This window comes from Lepisosteus oculatus, chromosome 7 (genome assembly GCF_040954835.1).
Source record: "Lepisosteus oculatus isolate fLepOcu1 chromosome 7, fLepOcu1.hap2, whole genome shotgun sequence".
NCBI lineage: Eukaryota > Metazoa > Chordata > Actinopteri > Semionotiformes > Lepisosteidae > Lepisosteus > Lepisosteus oculatus.
In genome coordinates, this window is record NC_090702.1 from 89,685 (window position 1) to 115,839 (window position 26,155).

At 45.6% G+C, this 26,155-nt stretch overlaps 2 long non-coding RNA genes across 2 annotated transcripts; one reads left to right on the forward strand and one right to left on the reverse strand.

Annotated features, from left to right (window-relative positions):
• The first annotated feature begins 20,442 nt into the window (after positions 1 to 20,442).
• Positions 20,443 to 23,355, forward strand: LOC138240786 (uncharacterized). The gene is made up of 2 exons (XR_011190028.1): positions 20,443 to 22,093; positions 22,851 to 23,355. It is a non-coding gene; the product is annotated as an uncharacterized lncRNA (long non-coding RNA).
• Positions 23,356 to 24,444: 1,089 nt separating this feature from the next.
• On the reverse strand, positions 24,445 to 25,524 carry LOC138240785 (uncharacterized). The gene is made up of 2 exons (XR_011190027.1): positions 25,427 to 25,524; positions 24,445 to 24,544 (listed from the first exon to the last, which is right to left on the reverse strand). It is a non-coding gene; the product is annotated as an uncharacterized lncRNA (long non-coding RNA).
• Between the last annotated feature and the right edge of the window lie 631 nt (positions 25,525 to 26,155).

Consider the following 26,155-nt stretch of genomic DNA (forward strand, 5'->3'; position numbering starts at 1 on the left):
GGGCAACTTTTTGAACGTGCCGTTTTCGAAATGTTCCAAAGGGCTCAAGCTAGCGTTAGGGTTGGGGTTTTAACAACACCCAGACAATTTGTGATACATTTGCTGTGCTCCAGGATGCATGTGAAATGCAGGAAGAGTGTTCTGTGCCCGTTTCCTCGCAATCGAAATTTGGCCCAATTTTGCTTTTTTTCATAAGCCGCGCGCCTGTCGAAAAGTGGTCAAAAATCTCAATTTTCAAAACACACTTTCAACATGCTAAACCATCTCTTTTTGAACTGTTTTACGTTTTAAACCAGACAAAATGATACGTTGAGCTTAACTTCAGTGTAATTTACAATCCTAGAGTGCTCACGGCACAAATCAAGGGCCTTTCAGGGGCAATTTCAGCAGAAGGTTACAAAATAAGAAATACTGAGCAAGGACAATGAGCTTGACACTAAATACACTTAAAATATTGTAGTGCAACTACTTTCAGTGTGTCTTAGGAATCTGGAAGTCATTTGTGCATCTCACGGGGCAACTTTTTGAACGTGCCGTTTTTCGAAATGTTCTGAAGGGCTCAAGCTAGGGTTAGGGTTGGGGTTTTAACAACACCCAGACAATTTGTGATACATTTGCTGTGCTCCAGGATGCATGTGAAATGCAGGAAAAGTGTTCTGTGCCCGTTTCCTCGCAAACTAAATTTGGCCCAAATTTGCTTTTTTTCATAAGCCGCGCGCCTGTCGAAAAGTGGTCAAAAATCTCAATTTTCAAAACACACTTTCAACATGCTAAACCATCTCTTTTTGAACTGTTTTACGTTTTAAACCAGACAAAATGATACGTTGAGCTTAACTTCAGTGTAATTTACAATCCTAGAGTGCTCACGGCACAAATCAAGGGCCTTTCAGGGGCAATTTCAGCAGAAGGTTACAAAATAAGAAATACTGAGCAAGGACAATGAGCTTGACACTAAATACACTTAAAATATTGTAGTGCAACTACTTTCAGTGTGTCTTAGGAATCTGGAAGTCATTTGTGCATCTCACGGGGCAACTTTTTGAACGTGCCGTTTTCGAAATGTTCCGAAGGGCTCAAGCTAGGGTTAGGGTTTTAACAACACCCAGACAATTTGTGATACATTTGCTGTGCTCCAGGATGCATGTGAAATGCAGGAAGAGTGTTCTGTGCCCGTTTCCTCGCAAACTAAATTTGGCCCAATTTTCCTTTTTTTCATAAGCCGCGCGCCTGTCGAAAAGTGGTCAAAAATCTCAATTTTCAAAACACACTTTCAACATGCTAAACCATCTCTTTTTGAACTGTTTTACGTTTTAAACCAGACAAAATGATACGTTGAGCTTAACTTCAGTGTAATTTACAATCCTAGAGTGCTCACGGCACAAATCAAGGGCCTTTCAGGGGCAATTTCAGCAGAAGGTTACAAAATAAGAAATACTGAGCAAGGACAATGAGCTTGACACTAAATACACTCAACATATTGTAGTGCAACTACTTTCAGTGTGTCTTAGGAATCTGGAAGTCATTTGTGCATCTCACGGGGCAACTTTTTGAACGTGCCGTTTTCGAAATGTTCCGAAGGGCTCAAGCTAGGGTTAGGGTTGGGGTTTTAACAACACCTAGACAATTTGTGATACATTTGCTGTGCTCCAGGATGCATGTGAAATGCAGGAAAAGTGTTCTGTGCCCGTTTCCACGCAAACGAAATTTGGCCCAATTTTCCTTTTTTTCATAAGCCGTGGTGCGCCTGTCGAAAAGTGGTCAAAAATCTCAATTTTCAAAACACACTTTCAACATGCTAAACCATCTCTTTTTGAACTGTTTTACGTTTTAAACCAGACAAAATGATACGTTGAGCTTAACTTCAGTGTAATTTACAATCCTAGAGTGCTCACGGCACAAATCAAGGGCCTTTCAGGGGCAATTTCAGCAGAAGGTTACAAAATAAGAAATACTGAGCAAGGACAATGAGCTTGACACTAAATACACTTAAAATATTGTAGTGCAACTACTTTCAGTGTGTCTTAGGAATCTGGAAGTCATTTGTGCATCTCACGGGGCAACTTTTTGAACGTGCCGTTTTCGAAATGTTCCAAAGGGCTCAAGCTAGCGTTAGGGTTGGGGTTTTAACAACACCCAGACAATTTGTGATACATTTGCTGTGCTCCAGGATGCATGTGAAATGCAGGAAGAGTGTTCTGTGCCCGTTTCCTCGCAAACGAAATTTGGCCCAATTTTGCTTTTTTTCATAAGCCGCGCGCCTGTCGAAAAGTGGTCAAAAATCTCAATTTTCAAAACACACTTTCAACATGCTAAACCATCTCTTTTTGAACTGTTTTACGTTTTAAACCAGACAAAATGATACGTTGAGCTTAACTTCAGTGTAATTTACAATCCTAGAGTGCTCACGGCACAAATCAAGGGCCTTTCAGGGGCAATTTCAGCAGAAGGTTACAAAATAAGAAATACTGAGCAAGGACAATGAGCTTGACACTAAATACACTTAAAATATTGTAGTGCAACTACTTTCAGTGTGTCTTAGGAATCTGGAAGTCATTTGTGCATCTCACGGGGCAACTTTTTGAACGTGCCGTTTTTCGAAATGTTCTGAAGGGCTCAAGCTAGGGTTAGGGTTGGGGTTTTAACAACACCCAGACAATTTGTGATACATTTGCTGTGCTCCAGGATGCATGTGAAATGCAGGAAAAGTGTTCTGTGCCCGTTTCCTCGCAAACTAAATTTGGCCCAAATTTGCTTTTTTTCATAAGCCGCGCGCCTGTCGAAAAGTGGTCAAAAATCTCAATTTTCAAAACACACTTTCAACATGCTAAACCATCTCTTTTTGAACTGTTTTACGTTTTAAACCAGACAAAATGATACGTTGAGCTTAACTTCAGTGTAATTTACAATCCTAGAGTGCTCACGGCACAAATCAAGGGCCTTTCAGGGGCAATTTCAGCAGAAGGTTACAAAATAAGAAATACTGAGCAAGGACAATGAGCTTGACACTAAATACACTTAAAATATTGTAGTGCAACTACTTTCAGTGTGTCTTAGGAATCTGGAAGTCATTTGTGCATCTCACGGGGCAACTTTTTGAACGTGCCGTTTTCGAAATGTTCCGAAGGGCTCAAGCTAGGGTTAGGGTTTTAACAACACCCAGACAATTTGTGATACATTTGCTGTGCTCCAGGATGCATGTGAAATGCAGGAAGAGTGTTCTGTGCCCGTTTCCTCGCAAACTAAATTTGGCCCAATTTTCCTTTTTTTCATAAGCCGCGCGCCTCTCGAAAAGTGGTCAAAAATCTCAATTTTCAAAACACACTTTCAACATGCTAAACCATCTCTTTTTGAACTGTTTTACGTTTTAAACCAGACAAAATGATACGTTGAGCTTAACTTCAGTGTAATTTACAATCCTAGAGTGCTCACGGCACAAATCAAGGGCCTTTCAGGGGCAATTTCACCAGAAGGTTACAAAATAAGAAATACTGAGCAAGGACAATGAGCTTGACACTAAATACACTCAAAATATTGTAGTGCAACTACTTTCAGTGTGTCTTAGGAATCTGGAAGTCATTTGTGCATCTCACGGGGCAACTTTTTGAACGTGCCGTTTTCGAAATGTTCCGAAGGGCTCAAGCTAGGGTTAGGGTTGGGGTTTTAACAACACCCAGACAATTTGTGATACCTTTGCTGTGCTCCAGGATGCATGTGAAATGCAGGAAGAGTGTTCTGTGCCCGTTTCCTCGCAAACTAAATTTGGCCCAATTTTCCTTTTTTTCATAAGCCGTGCGCCTGTCGAAAAGTGGTCAAAAATCTCAATTTTCAAAACACACTTTCAACATGCTAAACCATCTCTTTTTGAACTGTTTTACGTTTTAAACCAGACAAAATGATACGTTGAGCTTAACTTCAGTGTAATTTACAATCCTAGAAGTCTCACGGCACAAATCAAGGGCCTTTCAGGGGCAATTTCACCAGAAGGTTACAAAATAAGAAATACTGAGCAAGGACAATGAGCTTGACACTAAATACACTCAAAATATTGTAGTGCAACTACTTTCAGTGTGTCTTAGGAATCTGGAAGTCATTTGTGCATCTCACGGGGCAACTTTTTGAACGTGCCGTTTTCGAAATGTTCCGAAGGGCTCAAGCTAGGGTTAGGGTTGGGGTTTTAACAACACCCAGACAATTTGTGATACATTTGCTGTGCTCCAGGATGCATGTGAAATGCAGGAAGAGTGTTCTGTGCCCGTTTCCTCGCAAACTAAATTTGGCCCAATTTTGCTTTTTTTCATAAGCCGCGCGCCTGTCGAAAAGTGGTCAAAAATCTCAATTTTCAAAACACACTTTCAACATGCTAAACCATCTCTTTTTGAACTGTTTTAACGTTTTAAACCAGACAAAATGATACGTTGAGCTTAACTTCAGTGTAATTTACAATCCTAGAGTGCTCACGGCACAAATCAAGGGCCTTTCAGGGGCAATTTCAGCAGAAGGTTACAAAATAAGAAATACTGAGCAAGGACAATGAGCTTGACACTAAATACACTTAAAATATTGTAGTGTAACTACTTTCATTGTGTCTTAGGAATCTGGAAGTCATTTGTGCATCTCACGGGGCAACTTTTTGAACGTGCCGTTTTCGAAATGTTCCGAAGGGCTCAAGCTAGGGTTAGTGTTGGGGTTTTAACAACACCTAGACAATTTGTGATACATTTGCTGTGCTCCAGGATGCATGTGAAATGCAGGAAAAGTGTTCTGTGCCCGTTTCCTCGCAAACTAAATTTGGCCCAATTTTCCTTTTTTTCATAAGCCGCGCACCTGTCGAAAAGTGGTCAAAAATCTCAATTTTCAAAACACACTTTCAACATGCTAAACCATCTCTTTTTGAACTGTTTTACGTTTTAAACCAGACAAAATGATACGTTGAGCTAAACTTCAGTGTAATTGACGACGGTTACAAAATACATACACAAACATAACTCTCAGACTACAAGAGCCCTCCTTACTGAGCACAATGTCCTGAATAAGAGTCAGACTGGCTTCCTACCACACCGCCACACATTCCATCACATTTACACCTGGGCTCTGACAGCCCATCTCGGCCCAGAGCAGCAGAGCCTGGCACTGTTGGAGCAGGACTGTCACACCTGGGCACTGCCAGCCCATCTGGACCCAGAACAGCAGAGCCTGGCACTGTTGGAGCAGGACTGTCACACCTGGGCACTGCCAGCCCATCTGGACCCAGAACAGCAGAGCCTGGCACTGTTGGAGCAGTACTGTCAGACCTGGGCACTGCCAGCCCACCTGAACCCAGAACAGCAGAGCCTGGCACTGCTGGGGCAGGACTGTCACACCTGGGCACTGCTGGAGCAGGACTGTCAGACCTGGGCACTGCCAGCCCATCTGGACCCAGAACAGCAGAGGCTGGCACTTTTGGAGCAGGACTGTCAGACCTGTAGATAATGACGTGACCGGAGACTCCAGGGTCTTGGTTTTCCAGAAGAGATCTAGATCTCAGGAAAACAGTAACAACTACACACTGAACAACAACAATTTGGAACACAACCAACTACACATACCTCTGACTGACAATCAGTTCATCTGAGAGTTTTCCTTGCAGTGAAGTCACTTTAGGAGAAGGCACACAGGGCTTTCCATGCCAGTAAAAGGAGGCTCTACAACATCAATCCCCCAATACAATTGGCTCTGAATATTAAAAGTGCAATCAAACCCTTTGCCCTATGCAGCAGGGAAGTGTAGGATCCCTTCACTGAGCAAGATTACACTAAATGGGACCAACAGCCTGTAGATACTCCACGCACAGAGTTCTGTAAAAACATCCTCCCAACTGGAATGCTACAGAATCCTAAACAGACAATACACGCAACACACACTAACTCTGTTAACCATAACATTATGCGATGGTACCATTCATTTGTAACAAATCGTACACAGTATGTCAGGCTCAACAAAACTCTTTTCGCGTCACGATCTATGAGCACAGGTGCCCCTCATAGATCATAGATCATAGCCTCAGGGCTGTGTGAGCTCTCCAGTGCTGTTCACACTTTATACAAATGATTGTACAAGCAGTAGTCAAAGCATCTTCATTTTCACATTCTCAGACAATACAGCTGTCCTGAACAGCATCGCCAGTTAACGCATAGTCAGAAATCCAAAGGGTTGTGCAATGCCTCTTCCAGACAGCTTTGAATCTCAAGAAAACACAACGCATCTGAAAATGACTTTTCTACAAATGCATCTGCAGGAAGGGGCGACTCGTCCATCCATCGTCCAGTAGTCCCACTCAACAGCACATCAGGGAAACACGTGTAAAATCAGCGCCTTCGGGTTGCTTTACAAATATATTATGTAATACGATGCGTATATTCAAGGTCATGTTAACTTGCGCTGTTTGTGTGTGTTGTGAGTTCTGGTGTGAATGAAACATGGCTGCTGTGATGCAGATAACGTTCAGAGAAACTCCAGCTCTCGGTGGTTAAGAATATTAAACCTTTACTGACCACAGTGGTGTTGAAAGCGAAGCTCCACTCGTGTCTGTTGGGAGCTCCTCAGAGCCTCAGCTGCAGAGACCGGCCTGGAGACGCCCATCCTTCTGACTTGAAACCTGACAGGTGATGAACAGGAAAGGTTTTTACTCGTGTGTCGGCACACCTGGAGTGACGGACTGGTTGGCGTTGCAGCCCTGCATGCAGACTCCACACAGACAGCACCCCAGGAAACTGAACCCATGAGAACAGGGGCAGAGCATGCAGACTCCACACAGACAGCACCCCAGGACACCAGACCCATGAGAACAGGGGCAGAGCATGCAGACTCCACACAGACAGCACCTCAGGAAACCAGACCCATGAGAACAGGGGCAGAGCATGCAGACTCCACACAGACAGCACCCCAGGACACCAGACCCATGAGAACAGGGGCAGAGCATGCAGACTCCACACAGACAGCACCCCAGGACACCAGACCCATGAGAACTGGGGCAGAGCATGCAGACTCCACACAGACAGCACCCCAGGACACCAGACCCATGAGAACAGGGGCAGAGCATGCAGACTCCACACAGACAGCACCCCAGGAAACCAGACCCATGACAACTGGGCAGAGCATGCAGACTCCACACAGAGAGCACCCCAGGACACCAGACCCATGAGAACAGGGGCAGAGCATGCTGACCCACACAGACAGCACCCCAGGAAACTGAACCCATGAGAACAGGGGCAGAGCATGCAGACTCCGCACAGACAGCACCCCAGGAACAGGACCCATGAGAACAGGGGCAGAGCATGCAGACTCCACACAGACAGCACCCCAGGAAACTGAACCCATGAGAACAGGGGCAGAGCATGCAGACTCCGCACAGACAGCACCCCAGGAACAGGGCCCATGAGAATAGGGGCAGAGCATGCAGACTCCACACAGACAGCACCCCAGGACACCAGACCCATGAGAACAGGGGCAGAGCATGCAGACTCCACACAGACAGCACCCCAGGAAACTGACCCCATGAGAACTGGGGCAGAGCATGCAGACTCCACACAGACAGCACCCCAGGACACCAGACCCATGAGAACACAGGCAGAGCATGCAAACTCCACACAGACAGCACCCCAGGAACAGGGCCCATGAGAACAGGGGCAGAGCATGCAGACTCCACACAGACAGCACCCCAGGACACCAGACCCATGAGAACAGGGGCAGAGCATGCAGACTCCACACAGACAGCACCCCAGGACACCGGACCCATGAGAACAGGGGCAGAGCATGCAGACTCCACACAGACAGCACCCCAGGAAACCAGACCCATGAGAACAGGGGCAGAGCATGCAGACTCCACACAGACAACACCCCAGGAAACTGAACCCATGAGAACAGGGGCAGAGCATGCAGACTCCACACAGACAGCACCCCAGGACACCAGACCCATGAGAACAGGGGGCAGAGCATGTAGACTCCACACAGACAGCACCCCAGGACACCAGACCCATGAGAACAGGGGCAGAGCATGCAGACTCCACACAGACAGCACCCCAGGAAACTGAACCCATGAGAACCGGGGCAGAGCATGCAGACTCCACACAGACAGCACCCCAGGAAACTGAACCCATGAGAACACAGGCAGAGCATGCAAACTCCACACAGACAGCACCCCAGGAACAGGGCCCATGAGTACAGGGGCAGAGCATGCAGACTCCACACAGACAGCACCCCAGGACACCAGACCCATGAGAACAGGGGCAGAGCATGCAGACTCCACACAGACAGCACCCCAGGACACCAGACCCATGAGAACAGGGGCAGAGCATGCAGACTCCACACAGACAGCACCCCAGGAACAGGACCCATGAGAACAGGGGCAGAGCATGCAGACCCACACAGACAGCACCCCAGGAAAAGGACCCATGAGAACAGGGGCAGAGCATGCAGACTCCACACAGACAGCACCCCAGGACACCAGACCCATGAGAACAGGGGCAGAGCATGCAGACTCCACACAGACAGCACCCCAGGAAACCAGACCCATGAGAACAGGGGCAGAGCATGCAGACTCCACACAGACAGCACCCCAGGAAACTGAACCCATGAGAACACAGGCAGAGCATGCAAACTCCACACAGACAGCACCCCAGGAACAGGGCCCATGAGAACAGGGGCAGAGCATGCAGACCCACACAGACAGCACCCCAGGAACAGGACCCATGAGAACAGGGGCAGAGCATGCAGACCCACACAGACAGCACCCCAGGAACAGGACCCATGAGAACAGGGGCAGAGCATGTAGACTCCACACAGACAGCACCCCAGGAAACCAGACCCCTGAGAACAGGGGCAGAGCATGCAGACTCCACACAGACAACACCCCAGGAAACCAGACCCATGAGAACAGGGGCAGAGCATGCAGACTTCACACAGACAACACCCCAGGAAACCAGACCCCTGAGAACAGGGGCAGAGCATGCAGACTCCACCCCAGGAAACCAGACCCATGAGAACAGGGGGCAGAGCATGCAGGCTCCACACAGACAGCACCCCAGGAAACCAGACCCATGAGAACAGGGGCAGAGCATGCAAACTCCACACACACAGCACCCCAGGAAACCAGACCCATGAGAACAGGGGCAGAGCATGCAGACTCCACACAGACAGCACCCCAGGACACCAGACCCATGATTACAGGGGCAGAGCATGCAGACTCCACACAGACAACACCCCAGGAAACTGAACCCATGAGAACAGGGGCAGAGCATGCAGACTCCACACAGACAGTATCCCAGGAAACTGAACCCATGAGAACAGGGGCAGAGCATGCAGACTCCACAAAGACAGCACCCCAGGACACCAGAACCATGATTACAGGGGCAGAGCATGCAGACTCCACACAGACAGCACCCCAGGAAACCAGACCCATGAGAACTGGGGCAGAGCATGCAGACTCCACACAGACAGCAGCCCAGGAAACCAGACCCATGACAACGGGGCACAGCATGCAGACTCCACACAGACAGCACCCCAGGAAACCAGACCCATGAGAACAGGGGCAGAGCATGCAGACTCCACACAGACAGCACCCCAGGAACTAAATCCAGGCTCCCAGCGCTGCCACCCACTGCGCTGCCGTCTCTCACCTCCACTTGCAGATCATGACGCGACCGGAGACCGGAGACTCCTCACTCCTGCAGTAACACACCCCAGCAGGAGGAGGCGCCGACGGACTCGCTCATGGCGCAGTGAGCCCAGCGGTGTGAGGCTGGTGTCCAGCGCTGATGTGTCCCTGATAGTCCTGTCCCACAGCCTGCGAGTCACCGTTTCTTCCACAAAATACTCCAGCCAGCGCTTTTTAGACTCAAGTTTCTTAAGTTTCTGTTTTTCTCGGAGATTAGATTAAAAAAGCCGCCTGTTGACCTGCTGGAGGTCAGACCCGCTCCGGCAACAACTACTGCAGCTCCGTTGCCCCGGCAACCACGTATTATTTAACAAAGTAAAATAAACACAGGAGACAAACAAGACAAGAGAGCTCAGAAACCCAAAGACACGACGGCAGTGGGTTTTGTTTCTGTGTCGAGTTGATAAACCAGGCAGGACGAGCGCTGCAAACACACTAGAGTACACATAACACAATCAGGGGTACACAAGACTCCTGCTCTTTACACAAACAGGTTCAACAGGTCAATAAAGAGCAGGTCGGCACAGCTGTCATGATGTCTCATTTACAAAGAGTCTAAAGATTTGCTCGTCTCTTCCCAGAGCAGCTTCACTCCGGAGAGCAAGAAACAGCTCCTGCCGAGTCCGTCTTGTAAGACAGACATAGAAATCCGCGACACGGTAAATACACTGACATTGTATAATTAATTCTGATGCTCAATCAAATCTGCGGAACACGTGTGGAGCGCAGTCCAGAGCACTATAGAGACTACATTTCCCACAAGCCCTGTGGCGACTTCCTTTTGACGTAATCGAGTCGCGTCTTTTTATTTTTAAATATAACAACAATACATGCCATAAAAACAAGAATACATATAACACAGAGTATAGTCAGGGGTACATACGATAATACATGTACATGTTATGGAAAAAGATTAAACAAGTAATCTTGTTTAATAGTAAACAAAAGCAGATGAGGTCCGTCCATGTTTCAAATTGTCTGTACAGACGCATTTACATCCGTTTTAAAGTGTTTAAACATGGGTCTCCTCTCACAGCATTTCGTTAATTATTATATCGTGGAAGTATCATATTTTTTTAAATACAAACGATATTTTCATATTACTTTCAATAGGTTTAAAATGTAGTATTATTTAACTTCTTTAAAAGTAATGTCAATATTAGTTTCCTTCTTTACGTTATCTTTCAGAGTTGCTGTCACAAACGTCACAGTTATCATCTGCATTGATTTTCAATCTCTGCACAACGAGGATCTGTACGGAGGCGCTATTGGACTCGCCGCCATAGACTCGTGTATCTCTGTCGCCGCCCAGTGGACATTTCTCGAAAGTGCAGTTCTTTTTAACTTTTTATTGTAGCAATAAAAATAGATACAATACAAACAATAGTATATTTATGGCACATCAATAATTCCATCAGGGGTACATAGTATAATATATTTACACTTCTGAAAAAAAGATTAAACCACGTAAATAAAGATAAGGGCTGATATAGTCTGTAAATACACTTTTACATCTATTTAAAATGTTCTAACGAAGCTGCCCGAGGAAAGAACTTACTGTTTTGATTACATGAATCAGAGATTGTGACTCTGCCTTTAGCTTCCCATTCCTTCCAAACAATTTCAATTTCACACCTCTGGTTGTGCCAGAGGGTCCCCAGCACTGCTGTCACCTCTTCTGTACTCCTCCTATGCTAACAGCTGTGTATCTACTGCTGACTCCGTGAAAGGAATCAAGACTCCAGATGATCCCACCCAAATAAAAAAAAAATTCTGGAGTGGAAGGAGGTCTCTGCTTTAGTCGGCTGGTGCCGTGAAAACAACCTCTAACTCTATATAACTCCAACTGCCTGTGTCTCAGGAAGCCCTGGTCAGTTTGTAATGGAAAACCATTGAGAGCACTAGAATGACTGATTTCCATCTTCACTCTAGGTCACTGTGCTGAACAGCACATTACTGTATTCTGCATATGATATGTCTGTTATTTACACCTTTTCTTTCTCACTTTGTCTCTCTGTCCGTTTGGATCAGGTATTTGGAGAGCACCACCACACCAGCCAAACTACCCAAACAGTTGCTTAGGCACTCAAGTGGACTTGATCAAATTAAACTTTCCAACCTAAACAGGGAAATGACAGTTTAAATGGATTCTACTGCCTTATTAATCATATTTCTCTTCTAAATTCTTTTAAAATAAAAACAAATATTTCTGACATGATACACACAAATAGCTATTTTTATACTTTCTGGTTATATTTCAATCTTATAAATGAAGCATTTCTTTCCTGCGGTTTGAGGTTGTTAAAGAGAAAGACCCCATACTATCACAACCCCCTTTACAGGCTGGTGAAAGAGGTGAAATGAGGTAGCGGAGGTGTAATTGAGTCGGACAGCAAACTCTCACCTGCTGCTTGCCAGGACAGGAATCTTACAAAGGTCCCCTCCTCCCAGGAGGGTCACAGTAACAAATACTAAACACGAATGATTACAGTTCAGGGCCCCAGCACTGCCACCCACTAAAATAAACATGACACACAAGAGAACCCATAAGACAGTCGTAGAAATCCATGACACGACAAACACGCTGAAATGGTACAATAGAATTAATTCTGATGTTCAATCAAATCACCGAAACACGTGGGCAGTGCGGGCCAGAGAACTACAGAAACTACATTACCCATACGCCCCGTGGGCGACTTCCTTCTGACGTCATCGACTCGCGCCTTTTGAACGTCATTTTAATTTTTGGTTTATTGTATTTATTTTGTATTTTGTTTCCATATACAATACATTCATTCATTACTCTTGTTTGCAATGCAATGTATTCTTTGCTGTTGAAAATGCTTAAATATTTTTAAAATTAAAATAACTTATTAATACGAACATTACTAACGGTATTTTAATTAAAAAAAACTTTCGGTGAAATTTTGCTGAATGACCACCAAGCGGCGCCATTGGCACATCATTGTAAGAATAATCATTTCTAAGAAATTTTCCAGTTTAATTCCACTGACCGGCCATCAGAGGGGCACTTTACTCGTCCTGCTGCTTCTCTTGAATGAATAATTGCTTAAATTATTGTCTGGTTAAATTGCCTGGTGCTAAGTATTTGTAATATAGGATTGCTCATGTCTGATCTGGAACCCGAGATGGAAGTTTAACATGTGTGATTCACTGAGGTGGAGGGGTGGGAAATGACTGAAAGAAGTCTTGCCATGCTGCATTATTAATAGTAGTAGCAGTATTGTCATATTAACACGAATCCTCAGACTCACTAACATCTCCAATAGAACGACAATCTCACACATAAAATATTAGAGGACCCTTCCTTTATACCTAAAAGCTTTCAGTTGTTGGACAATGAAAAGAGTGCTTGCAGGAATCTAATTACTGTTGTTATAAACTCATTACAAGCTAATTGTCTCATTTCTTTTTTTTTTCTTTCTTCTCTTTTCAGCAGCAAATAAACCCATTACTTGATCCCTTACATTTCAAAATGCTCTGAATCAAACCAACAAATCGGGCATAAATTTAAACCATGTTTTTGAGAAACTAGCCTTAAAATCAAAATGACTACATTCATATGAAACACACTCAGAAACAATATCAAATGGTTTGATACACAGTGCAGAAACAACTGAAGAGAACTACCAGAACTAAATCAACACCACACCACTCTGAACTGCGCCTCAGATACTGTGAGATGGTTAGACACTACATGCACACCCTAAAGAAGATAAGCACATACACAAACAGACAACTCTCAGACCACAAAAGGCCTGTAGCCAAGACACAGTCAACAACGCTTGATCCAACTGCAGCTCAGACCTGCAGCAAAGCCTGCTCAAACTCCCCAACCTCGTCCTGACGGCCGGCTGTTTCTCTGAGGCCTGGAATCAAGGACTGATCACGCCCGTCTGTAAGAATGGAGACAGACTCGACCCCAACAGGTACCGGAGCTTCAGTGTGAACAGTAACCTGGGGAAGGAACTCTGTCGTAACTTGAATATCTGATAACCGGCCCTCCTTACTGAGCACAATGTCCCGCATTAGAGTCAGACTGGCTTCCTACCAAACCGCCACACATCCCATCACATTCACACCTGGGCACTGCCAGCCCATCTGGACCCAGAACAGCAGAGCCTGGCATTGCTGGAGCAGGACTGTCACACCTGGGCACTGCCAGTCAATCTGGACAAGACCAGAGTTATGGTTTTCCAGGAGAAAGCCAGACCTCAGGGAAACAGGTACAAATTCACACTGAACAACAACACATTGGAGCACACATCCAGCTACACATATCTCGGTCTCACCATCAGCTCTTCTGGGAGTTTTGACCTGGCACTAAAGGCACTGAGGGAGAAGGCACTCAGGGCTTTCTACGCAATAAGAAGGAGGCTCTTCAATGTCAACCCACCAACAAGAATTTCGCTCCAAATATCTGAAAGTGTAATCCAACCCATTGCCCTATACGGCAGTGAAGTGTGGGGTCCCCTCACAGACCAGGAGTACACTCTGTAGAAACTCTAATCAATCTGTAGAAACATCCGCCTTGCGCAGAGAAAAACAGCTAACAGCGAGTGCAGGGCTGAATTAGGCCAGTACCCACTATTGATAAACATACAGAACAGAGTAATCAGACACTTGTTACACCTGAGAAACAGAGCCCACAATTCATACCACCACTAGGCCCTGCTGATCCCAGAGTACAGCTGGTCTTGACACCAGTCAGTCTCAGGACAGCACAGCTACAGCAACACCAATCACAATCATCCAAATGCGGAGGGGACTGCAGTCCAGAGAAACCCAGCATTTGACAAGGACTGGAGGCCATTTGGCACCACAACTGTAGAACAGGATTCTTTCTGCACACCCAGTACTGGGGGCTGTGTCGGAGGCTCCTCACCAGAAGAGACTTGCATTCCTGTTGGCTCCTCTCGTTCTGTGATGATTTTAGACGTCGAATTGGGCAGGAGGCAGGCGCTCTTCGGGAGCTCTCGTCCCGTGCTATAACTCGGACCACGCGATGGCACAATTGCTTCCTACATACAAACAGAAACTTCAAACAACAAACCCCAACAAGAAATCTGTGCACACTTGGACTCCTGCTTCAGCTGAGGAGCTGTCACGCACACACCTCCTGTGTGGGTAGTGTTGGCCGTAGGACGTGTTGTTCACAGAGAGAAAAAATACACCATAGCAAGTCAGCACTCAAACAAACCAAAAGGCCAGTTTTATTGAAGTTGACGCAGCTGGCCACTCAAACACTCACTGCGTCTCTTCACCAGGTATCAGAAACAAAATAAAGGAACAATCTTTTTATCATATCCACTCGCACCTTGCTCTCATTTCCATACTCCTAACTCACCACTCCCAACAAACCCCAGTGCTCACAACACCCTTTAAATTGGATTTGGCCCGTACCACTATGGATACAATAGGTGTAAAACAGAAAATTCAAAAGACAAACAACACATAGCACAGCAGTCCGGACTACTTGGACACACAAATACATGAAACCTTTAACAATTCACAGGACAGACATTCAGCAGATCGTCTATACCTAGTTGCCATTTTTCGCAATAACATTAGGCTCTGATAACCTCCCCTCTCAGCATTCCAGCAATGTTATGTTCCTCTAGCTAAGCTTCAGGCATATAACCAGTCTCCTATCTGTTTGCAACCTTTTGACCTTTCTGAGGATCCCTCGGAACAAATAGACACCGGAGTCTCCTCTCATGCAGTGCTGTTAAGACTTAAGCTAGTGGCATCCTACACTATGCTTTGTTCCTTTAGGACCATTTCTCTAAAAATAGTTCTCTACCTTTTGTTTCCCCTCCTGTCCACAGCTGGAACAACTGTTTGCTAACAAAGACTGTTTATCTGTCTGGAAAGGTCTCCAAACTGTTACCAATTACAAAAGAAAATCCCCTCAGATACATCTTGATCACTCTCTACCAGATAACACATTTTACAGCAGGCCTGAAACACAAAGGATCTCCAACGACCTTGTCCATGGCAGTCTCGCAACTCGTCCAAATAATTCACATCCTGGGGATGAGCTATTGTCCCCCACTCAACTGGAGTGCCACACCCACTCACACTCAATCTCTCACGAAGACTTGACGCCGTTAACAAGTCTTGAGAATGCCCTGTGAAGCAAAGAACAGGATGTGTTAAGGCTATTCAAAAAGAAAAACTGTAAAAAGGCAGCAGGACCTGACTGTGTATCTCCAGCCACACTACAGCCCTGTGCTGGTCAACTCGCTCCAATCTTTACAGACGTTTTTAAGCAATCATTGTCCCAGTGCACAGTGCCAGACTGCTTCAAATCTTCTGTTATTGTTCCTGTTCCAAAAAAGGACACAAGAACCTGCCTTAATGCCTATAGACCCGTCGCACTAACGTCAGAACTGCTGCGTCTTCCCAACACGTTCGTGTCAGAGTGAGGTGACCCCTCAAACAAGAATTATTTCCTGCCTCATATATGACTACGGCACCTAGCAATGCAACAGGTTCTGTTGATCTCCCAGATCCACCAATGCCCACACAGACCAGCGACAAGCATGTGTATCGTATAAGTGACCTTTTTATTTTCTATCCACATTCACCATCAGCCAAAGACACAACGAAAACAGCAGCAACAAAAGGTCCTTCCAAGGGTCATAATGAATCCAGAGGGACGGCAGTCTTTTCTGTCAAGTACCGAAGAGTGGCCACTCGAACGATTCTTCTTCGTACCTGTAAAGTCTTTGATGGCCCCAGTGAACGAGAGGCCGGTCCCATTTCCCCAGACTCCGTTCAGGTTCCACTAGAAATCCTCCCACGAACTGTATTCCATTCCCCTCAGTTTGGAGCGGCTAGCCGGGCCGGTTTCTCGCTCCTTGCCTTCAGGTATTAAAAGTCTCTGTACAGTACCTCTGTTCCGATGCCACTGTCTCCCGTGGTCGTCAATCGGTCCTTGCCTCCGTGAACTCGCGCGCCGCAGCTTCCCTTGTGCTGCCTGTGTCGTCTCCCGGGTCTGGTGGGAATCGGGAGCGTGCTCCGTTCCGGCTCAGATGGTTTTATTCCTCCCCTCAGCCCATCTCCCTCAGGGGGTTTTCCACTGTCCCTGTCAGAAAGGGGCTTGCCCAGTATTTTACCAGGAGGAAGCTCGTGTGGCTGAAGAGTGTGAGAGTGCCGAGCTTAGGTGTTATGGGCCCTTATCACTTCTTTGTTCACTCTCCGGGTCGGAGAAACCTGAAAAGAGACAAACGTTGTGAGACCATTTATAGATAGATAGATACTTTATTGATCCCGTGAGGGAAATTGCAGTGCAACAGCAGCTTAACACAGACAACACAGCCACAGTGTAACGAATTATATAATAATAGTACAATACATACAATACAATACAAGAGTTACTCACAGTCCGGACACACAAGAGGAAACTAGAACAGAACAGTACACAGAAAATCGTATCACACGTATGAATATAAATATAGATGTAACCATAGATATAAATATAAATATAAATGTATTGCACAGGTCCCTGGCATATATTGCACAAAAGTGGTTGTAAACGGGAAAAAGAAAAAGAAAAAGAAAGAGAACAGATGTAGCAGTAGATGTGTAGATGCGTTTAGTCCAGAAACAGGTCACTGTCGCTGTTGCCTCTGCCAAGACGCAAGGTGGATGCGTTGTACAGTCTTATGGCAGACGGCAAGAATGACCTCCTGTAGCGCTCCCTGTCGCACCGTGGATGAATCAGTCTATTGCTGAACGTGCTCTTCATTTCTGCAAGCCTGTCATCGAGGGGATGGGAGAAGTTGTCCATGATGGCCTCCAGTTTGGACATCATTCTCCTCTCAGCCACTACCTCCAAGGGGTCCAGGTCAGACCCAATGACAGAGCTCGCTCTCCTGATGAGCTTGTTCAGCCTTTTGGAATCTACTGCTCTAATCCCAGAGCCCCAGCACACCACTGCGTAGAAAATGGCACTCGCTACCACCGACTGATAAAACATGTGTAGCATCTTACTACACACATTGAAGGACCTGAGCCTCCTCAAGAAGTAAAGTCGGCTCTGTCCGTTCTTATAGATGGCCTCGATGTTCTTAGACCATTCCAGTCTATCGTCGATGTGCACTCCCAGGTACTTGTACGAGTCCACCATCTCCACGCCACTCCCATGGATGTAGACAGGAGTAGGTTTGACCTTTTTCCTCCTGAAATCTACCACCAGCTTGGTGACCTCGAATTAAACAGAACAATAGCAACACTGTTCTACAAACCTTTCATTGAAAGGGTTTTCAAACACTGTCCCACTTGCTGGTTTGGCAACATCAGTAGCTGGAATTGAATATGCAGCCATTAGTCTGCCTGGCAAAAAACAACCGGTCTCTCCAGTGGTCTGCATACAAGTGAACACACAAACCCCATACTATTAAAACCCCTTTAGGGCACACTCACACCACAACACAATCAACCTGACAGACTCACCAACACTGGACTGCAGAAGCGGCAGGAAACCCTTGAGAACATGAGCAGAGCATGCAAACTCCACACAGACAGCACTCCAGGAAACCAGACACATGAGAACATGTGCAGAGCATGTGCGCCGTCTCTCAGCCTTTCACCTCCACATGCAGATCAGGACGCGACCGGAGACCGGAGACTCCTCACTCCTGCAGGAGGAGGCGCCGACGGACTCGCTCAGCCCAGCGCTTACATTTCCCCGACAGTCCTGTCACACAGCCTGCGACTCACCGCTTCTTCCTTTTCTTCCGCAAAATGTCCACAAAATACTCCAGCCAGCGCCTTTTAGACTAAAGTTTCAGCTTTGCCAGCTGTCTCCCTCCCGGAGGTCAGATCGCAACAACTTCTGCAGCACCGTTTCCACAGCAACCACGTTTTATTTAACAAAGTAAAATAAACACAGGAGAAAATTTTGCAAACATCCAGGCAGGATGAGCGCTGCAGACACATGCTGCTGCTCGGGTCCGTCTTGTGAAATAAACAGAATTTTGCACCCCAGAAAACTGGAGCCACATAAGCAGAGCATGCAAACTCCACACAAACAGCACCCCAGGAACTAAATCCAGGCTCCCAGCGCTGCCACCCACTGCGCCGCCGTCTCTCACCTCCACTTGCAGATCAGGACGCGACCGGAGACCGGAGACTCCTCACTCCTGCAGTAACACACCCCAGCAGGAGGAGGCGCCGACGGACTCGCTCATGGTGCAGTGAGCCCAGCGGTGTGAGGCTGGTGTCCAGCGCTGATATTTACCGACAGCCTGCGACTCACCGTTTCTTCCTTTTCTTCTGCATAATGTCCACAAAATACTCAGCCAGCGCTTTTTAGACTAACGTTCTGCTTTGCTCGCTGATTAGATTACAAAAGCCGACTGTTTACCTCCTAGAGGTCAGCTCGCAACAACTTCTGCAGCACCGTTTCCCCGGCAACCACGTTTTATTGACAAAGTAAAATAAACACAGGAGAAAAGTTTGCAAACAAGACGGGAGCTAAGAAACACGAGGACAGTGGGTTTGCTTTATGTGCCGGGTCGATTAACCAGCGCTGCAGACAAGTGAAATACAAGAAAACATACACACAAGGGAACACATAAGAGAGACAAAGAAATACAAGACACGATAAATACGCTGAAATTGTATTAATATAATTCATTCTAATGTTCAATGAAATCAGCGAAACACATGGGTAGGGCAGCCCAGTGAACTACAGAGACTACATTACCCATAAGCCCTGTGGGCGACACCATTTTGACGTCATCGACTCATACTTTTGTATTTTTTATGAGACCAAAAACTACAGGAAAACGTAACGTAGCAGTCGTATTGTCAGGATACATGCAATAATACATGTACATTTTATGGAAAAAAAGATTCAACAAGGTAAATGCAGATAAGGCCCGTCCATGCTTCAACGTTCTTACAACACAGAAACAGACACATTTCAGAAAGACATTCTGAAATAAAATGTCTTTACATCCGTCTTAAACTGTTCAAACACGGTCTCCTCTCACACCATTCCCTTAATAATTATGTTGCGCAAGTATAATAATGTTTTAAAATACAAACGATATTTTCATCTTCCTTTTCAATGGGATTAAAACGTAACAAATGTATTTCTTTCCGATTTCAAGTCTTTCCGATAGCGCTTTGAGACTCAGCTCCGTGTATCTCTGTCGCCACCCAGTGGACATTTCTCGGAAGTGTCACCGCCCGCCGGAATTCGGAAAAGTCCCGGGACCGAAGCTGTGTGACTGGACAAGAGCCTGTCTCCCGCCTCCTGCTGAAATCTCAGCGCCGATTGGACAAAAGCTGCTCACAGTCCGGATCCAGTGGAAGGCCGATCCACTCCGGGTTTTCCGTATCCGGCAGTCCGGATCCAGTGGAAGGCCGATCCACTCCGGGTTTTCCGTATCCGGCAGTCCGGATCCAGTGGAAGGCCGATCCACTCCGGGTTTTCCGTATCCGGCAGTCCGGATCCAGTGGAAGGCCGATCCACTCCGGGTTTTCCGTAGCCGGAAGTCCGGATCCGGTGGAAGGCCGATCCACTCCGGGTTTTTCGTAGCCGGAAGTCCGGGTCCGTTGCAAAGGCTGATCCACTCCGGGTTTTCCGTAGCCGGCAGTCCGGATCCAGTGGAAGGCCGATCCACTCCGGGTTTTCCGTAGCCGGAAGTCCGGATCCTTTACGATGCACGCAAGACTACGTTACAGATCACCGGAGTACATTATACAGCCAAATAAAGATAAGGTACGCACAGCTTTCATGTTGTGATACTTAGACATGGTTTGGAGACGTTCCCTCGTGTGTATTTTGAATCATTCAAATGCGTGTCGCTTTAATTTGGAAGCGCATCATTTCAGTGCATGAGTTTACCTGTTATATTGGGCGAGATTTCACACGGATAATCAAACAAGAACGAGTTTGCCCTGGAATCCAGTCCACTGCCCAACCTGAAAGTCAGAGCATGAGAACGGACGGATTGTATGGCGATTGTGGTGTTGCTCGACCACATCAAGTAGGCGAGAAGTACAATCTGCTACTACGACATACGGTCTAATTATTCAATTTTCGATTATTTCTCATTTTTAGGCTATTTCTACATCTAATAACGAGCGAGTATAATGATTAAGCCAATGATACATTATATTTTAGATTCGGTTCAGCAGTATTGAGCAGTAAAATAACATCAATTTGTCTACAGGAAATGTCAGAATTAGAAGCCTTCTTTACACCATTTTGCCGATCTGTTCAGAGTGTTTTAACAACAGAACAAAACAAAAACAAACGTAAGGTTTCTGGGCTGCTTTGAGATAGACAATTATCATCTATATTACTTTTAAATCTATGCACACTGTGTATCTTTACCGGGTCGATTCAATGTACAATTTTGGACTGACGCCTTAACCTTATTATTCATACAAAATCTGTTTGACAATAGTCATGTTTGATTCCACTCACTTTCCCCAAAGAGGTGCTCCAAAATAGTTTGACAAGATATTGTGAGATTGCGAGAGGGATCTGAAGTATTTATTAGTACAAGTATAACTAAATTGTTTTCCTTGTAGTCTAATAAAGGTTGTAAATTCTTCCATAGTTTCTGATGGGCTACTGTTAGTTTCTTAAAAGCATCAATACCTAGTTCCTGAATGATTAAATTAGGGAAACATACATCACCTACTTTGCTTAATTTTGTAAATAATACTGTCGGTATCGGTATTAGATGCTCTAAACCCTGTAGCATTTAGGCCTCCTTCTGCCCGTGTTTGACAAATAGCAACCATGAATAAAGTTTTTTTTTATTTTATTTTACTAAGGTAGAGAACATCAAATCACAAAATCACCTTTTTGAAAATCTTAATACCAAGATATTTAATCACATCTTTTACATGTATATTACGTACAGAGCAGACACTTTCCAACAGCCACCAGTTCACTTTTCTGATATGTAAAGAAAGACCAGAAACAGAGGAAATGACTTGTAAACGCATTTAATTGCTTTGTCCACCTCTGTGTGCTTTCTCAGAGAGAGAGTTGTATCCTCAGCCAATTGGGAACACCTGTCATCTCTTTATCCTGTACTTGAATACCCTGAAACTATTTGTTATAGGGGTGTAAGCAGTGGGAAGAGGAGTGGGCTCGTGTCGAATTGCCTTACCCGTTCCCAATCTGCAGGAGGTCCCACGACGGCAGGTAGCTGCTCCAGTCGCTGGAGCTCAGTTCGCTGTCGAGGGAGGACGAGGGCTCTGGCTCGGGGGAATCACGGCTCCACAGCTCCTACCTGTTGCAGAGTGTTTCTGCCCTGCCGATGGCCTCTGTGTTTTAGAAGGATCTGTCTCTTTTCGCTTGCTTACACCACAGGTTTCATCGACGATAGTGTGCATCCTGAAGCAGTGAGTTATCGGTCTTATTTCTACTGAGAAACAGTTCAAGCACTCACAAAACAATAACCAGGAGACGGTGTATGAAAAAGAATTGTAAGACTTGCAGAGTAGATTTGAATAGACAGTGGACGTCACACTGCGTGCTTGAATATCAGAGATTCAATTCATTCTTTCCTGTAGGTTAACTTCCTGTTTGACATTGTTCCGCTGTCACTTCTTCACAAACTCATAACTCGCCGTGTTCAATTTTGTGTTGAGTTACAGGAACCTCAGCATCAGATGAAATCCTCTTCAGCGCCCCAGGGAGACTGGGGGACTTGCCAGATTTTCAGCTTTATCACTGGGTCCTTCGGCTCAGGGCTGTTGAGCAAAGTGCTCCCCTCTGCTGGAGAGCCACAGGGGCACTACAGAGCGGCCTCGTGTTCCCTGCTTCTGCCCGTGCCTGTGGACGGCCAGTGTGACCGCGCGCGAGACAAAGTAGTGCATTCGTGGTGTAAATACAGAATGTTCACTAGCTGACTGAGGAAAGTTACAGAGACGGGAGTATACGTTCTGAAATAATGTGAACCACTGTTACTACACACAGACAGACTACTTAAAAATCATGTGGCTTTTTAAGGTCGTTTTGTCTGCCTAAAGTACGTTAGATTTGTCACAGCAAAGTGTTTGAATACTTACAGAATGCAGCAGCTAAAATTGTTACTTGGAGCAGAAAGAATGACCACATAACCCCCATACTTCTCTCTCTTCATTGGCTTCCTCTCAGGTACAGGGCGGACTTCAAACTCCTTCTACTTACTTACAAGGCTCTCAGAGGTCAGGCACCTGTCCTGCCTCGCAGGGATGCTGCAGAGGAGAAATACTGTCTGTCATGGGCTGGGCACCATGTGAGTTGAATGCTGCATCAGTGCCATGGATCCAAGAGGGGCATCATGGATACAGCTGTCGTTTAGGAGGATTCTGCTGGTCTGCAGAGACCTGCATGGGGTACTGACATACAGACGACGTGATGGATGGATGGATTAATACCCGCATTCATTTCTTTCTTTTTTTTTAATGATATAATGTTAGCATGCCCAAAGGGGTTGGGCAGCCAGTTGACCTTGGACCCCTAGAGGATTTTATTCTCCTTACTGAGGAGTCTTTGGTTCCTTTCCTCCATTGTCTTCAGTTCTGTATTCACAAAATGTATATTTACCTGCATCGTTAAGCGCCTTGGGGCAACCTTGTTGTGAAAGGCGCTATATGAAAATAAATTGAATTGAATGGAATGACAGAGTCACGGCTTTTCCAGTTTCCTCTCCTATTATCTTCTTTATCTGCACTCTAAAACACAGTGAAACCTTGAACCTTTCAACTGGACCACTGCCGTTCTACATCACAATGACTTTAACTAGGACGGAGACTTGAATGGGATGAAAAAGGAAAAGGCATTATTTGCAGGAAGAAATTAAACTGTTCCACCTGATCACTTGCTAAACAAAGTGATTCACTGGAGTGGAGGTGGTGAAAGCTTTGTGAATCAACTTACAAAAGGAAACATGTAAGAAACGTAGCTCCCATATTTAACCCTTGAAAAATCTCTGAGTGTTATGTGGAGGTGAAAGTATTGTTCAATTATTCTAATAAAGCTCACTCAACTAAGACCCAGAAAAGTACCAGAGTATTCTCACCTAAGAGGAAATACTAACAAGTAGGATGTTAAAATGAAAAGCATTAAAAACTGAATGATCTTCAGTAGCTGAAATGATTATTGAGCTCTGGGTCACAGTGCTCCTGAAAAAAAATCAAATTTCAGCAGACACCCAAGGTGAGCACCATGCTGAGCCAGTGTACAAGTGTATGAATCACAGTTTTAAGGAGCTATTTTCAGTTTCGTTCCACTGATCGGCCAACACGGGGGGAACTTCAGTCTTACTCGCCCTATTGCATTAAGAAACTGTACAACATTCTCCAATAAGAACGTGCGACCTCACCTAACGAAGAGCAATTTGCGTAGCAGGGAAAGACTGGACTCCCACTGGGGATTTTTGTTTTTCATCCCGATGGTGATGTGCACTATATAGAACGTTGCTGGACCCATGTGCAATTGGTGTCATTTCTAATCTAGAGGTCAAAGCTGTGAAACTTTCAAAGAGATGGAAGATCTCTTGCGAGACACCAATTCACAGAAGGGGCTAATGAGATCTTTGCTTGAAGTCTCATTGTGCTGCACTATTTCATTTTTCAGTGGGCACGACTCACAGGCATCTAAAATCATCTCAGTGACGGACTAAACAGGCCTCTCGCAAAGACTCGGGAACGGACACAGACCTTATCATCTCTGCTCCTCGGGAAGCGTGCAGAGATCACATTAGATGTGTTGCTCAAGCTCTTTATTGTCACGTACAGTAAACCCAGCAGTGTGGTCAGTGCGGGATGTGTTCTGTCCTGACGGCAGGGTCAGCAGCCAGAGGAGACCTGAAACACAAGACGGAGAGGTAAGACATTGATTCCGACAGAGAGAGCTTTCACACCGGGTTACTGACAAGAGGAGCAATAAGAGAAGAGTTGTAAAGACACGCTGAAGAGAATATTCTCATCTAAGAGGAAATATTAACAAGTAGGATGTTAAAATGAAAAGCATTAAAAACTGCATGATCTTCAGTAGTGAAATGATTACTGAGCTCTGGGTCACGGACAGCAGGGGAGTGAATGAGTTGTTTATTTTGTTTCCTGTGAATTATGTAGAATTCACAACGTGTTCCATTTGTACAGGAAAACCATTGAGAGCAGATTCACTTCTTCTGCGCCAGAATGAATGATTTCCATCTTCACTCTAGGGTACTGTACTTTATAGCACTGTATTGTATTCTGCATATATGTCTGTTATGTATACATTTTCTTTCTCACTTTGTCTCTCTGTCCATTTGTTGGAGAGCACCATCACACCAGCATCACATTTATTCTACTGCCTTATTAAGCAAATGTCTCTCCTAAATTATTTTTATATATAAAACCTTTTTTGACATGATATACACAAATGGCTAGTTATACTTTCTGATTATATTTCCATCTTAGAAATGAAGCATTTCTCTCCTGCAGTTTGAGGTTGTTAAATAGAAAACTGGATCACTCCAGGGCCGAATCTTCTCCCTCTCTTACACTCTCTTACATTCGTTCACGAATGATCACAAGAGCAAACACATAGACTGGCTTCTCACAAAGTGTGTCGATGACACAGTCCTGGTCAGCTTACTAAAGGACCCAGAAAATCACCACGGGCCGGTCTGAACAGTTTCACGGAATAGTCTGTTGACTTCTCTTTGATGTTTCATGTTACAAGAGCAAAACAATACTCACTGATTTGAGGATAATTGCGCCACCCCTCCAGCCTACTGAAATGAACCGTCAGACTGCAGAAGCTGTCAGTGACTACAGGTCCTTGGGACTGGTCAGAGAAACCTGAGATGAGACAAACGTTGTGAGACCATTTATAAGCTTGTGACCTCAAATTAAACGGAAGTCAGACATTTTCAAAGGGGGCAACACTGCGGCACAGTGGTTAGCATCGCTGCCTCATAGCACCGGGGCCCTGGGTTTGATTCCAGGGCTGCTGTCTGTGTGGAGTCTGCATGTTTGTTCGCGCTGCAGGGGACACCTCACCCCCACAGACACAAACTCACACCACAACACAATCAACCCGCCAGTATCAGTTTGTGTTCAGTGCTGGGGAGGTGCCTTGTCCTTGCAGAACAAAAACAAGGTGATCAGGACTGACGGCAAGATTCAGGTATTCAAGTACCCAGTAAATCCAGGGCTCAAATGGGGGAACTGTTTCACGAGCTGCACAACATCCTCACACACGATGACAGAGCCTTGGAAAGCCGTGTGGAGAGTGAGGTGCTCGTACCCAGCCGGAGTTAAAAGACCACGCATTGAGCAGAGCAACTGAGCAAAAGCACACTATCGATCTACCCAACCCAGAAGACATCTCTGTGATACAGAGGCTAAGGCAACATGTGAGTAAAGGATTTTGAATCAGCAATTGTGCTGATGAGCCAGTCAGCAATTTTTCAGAAACAGCAAACA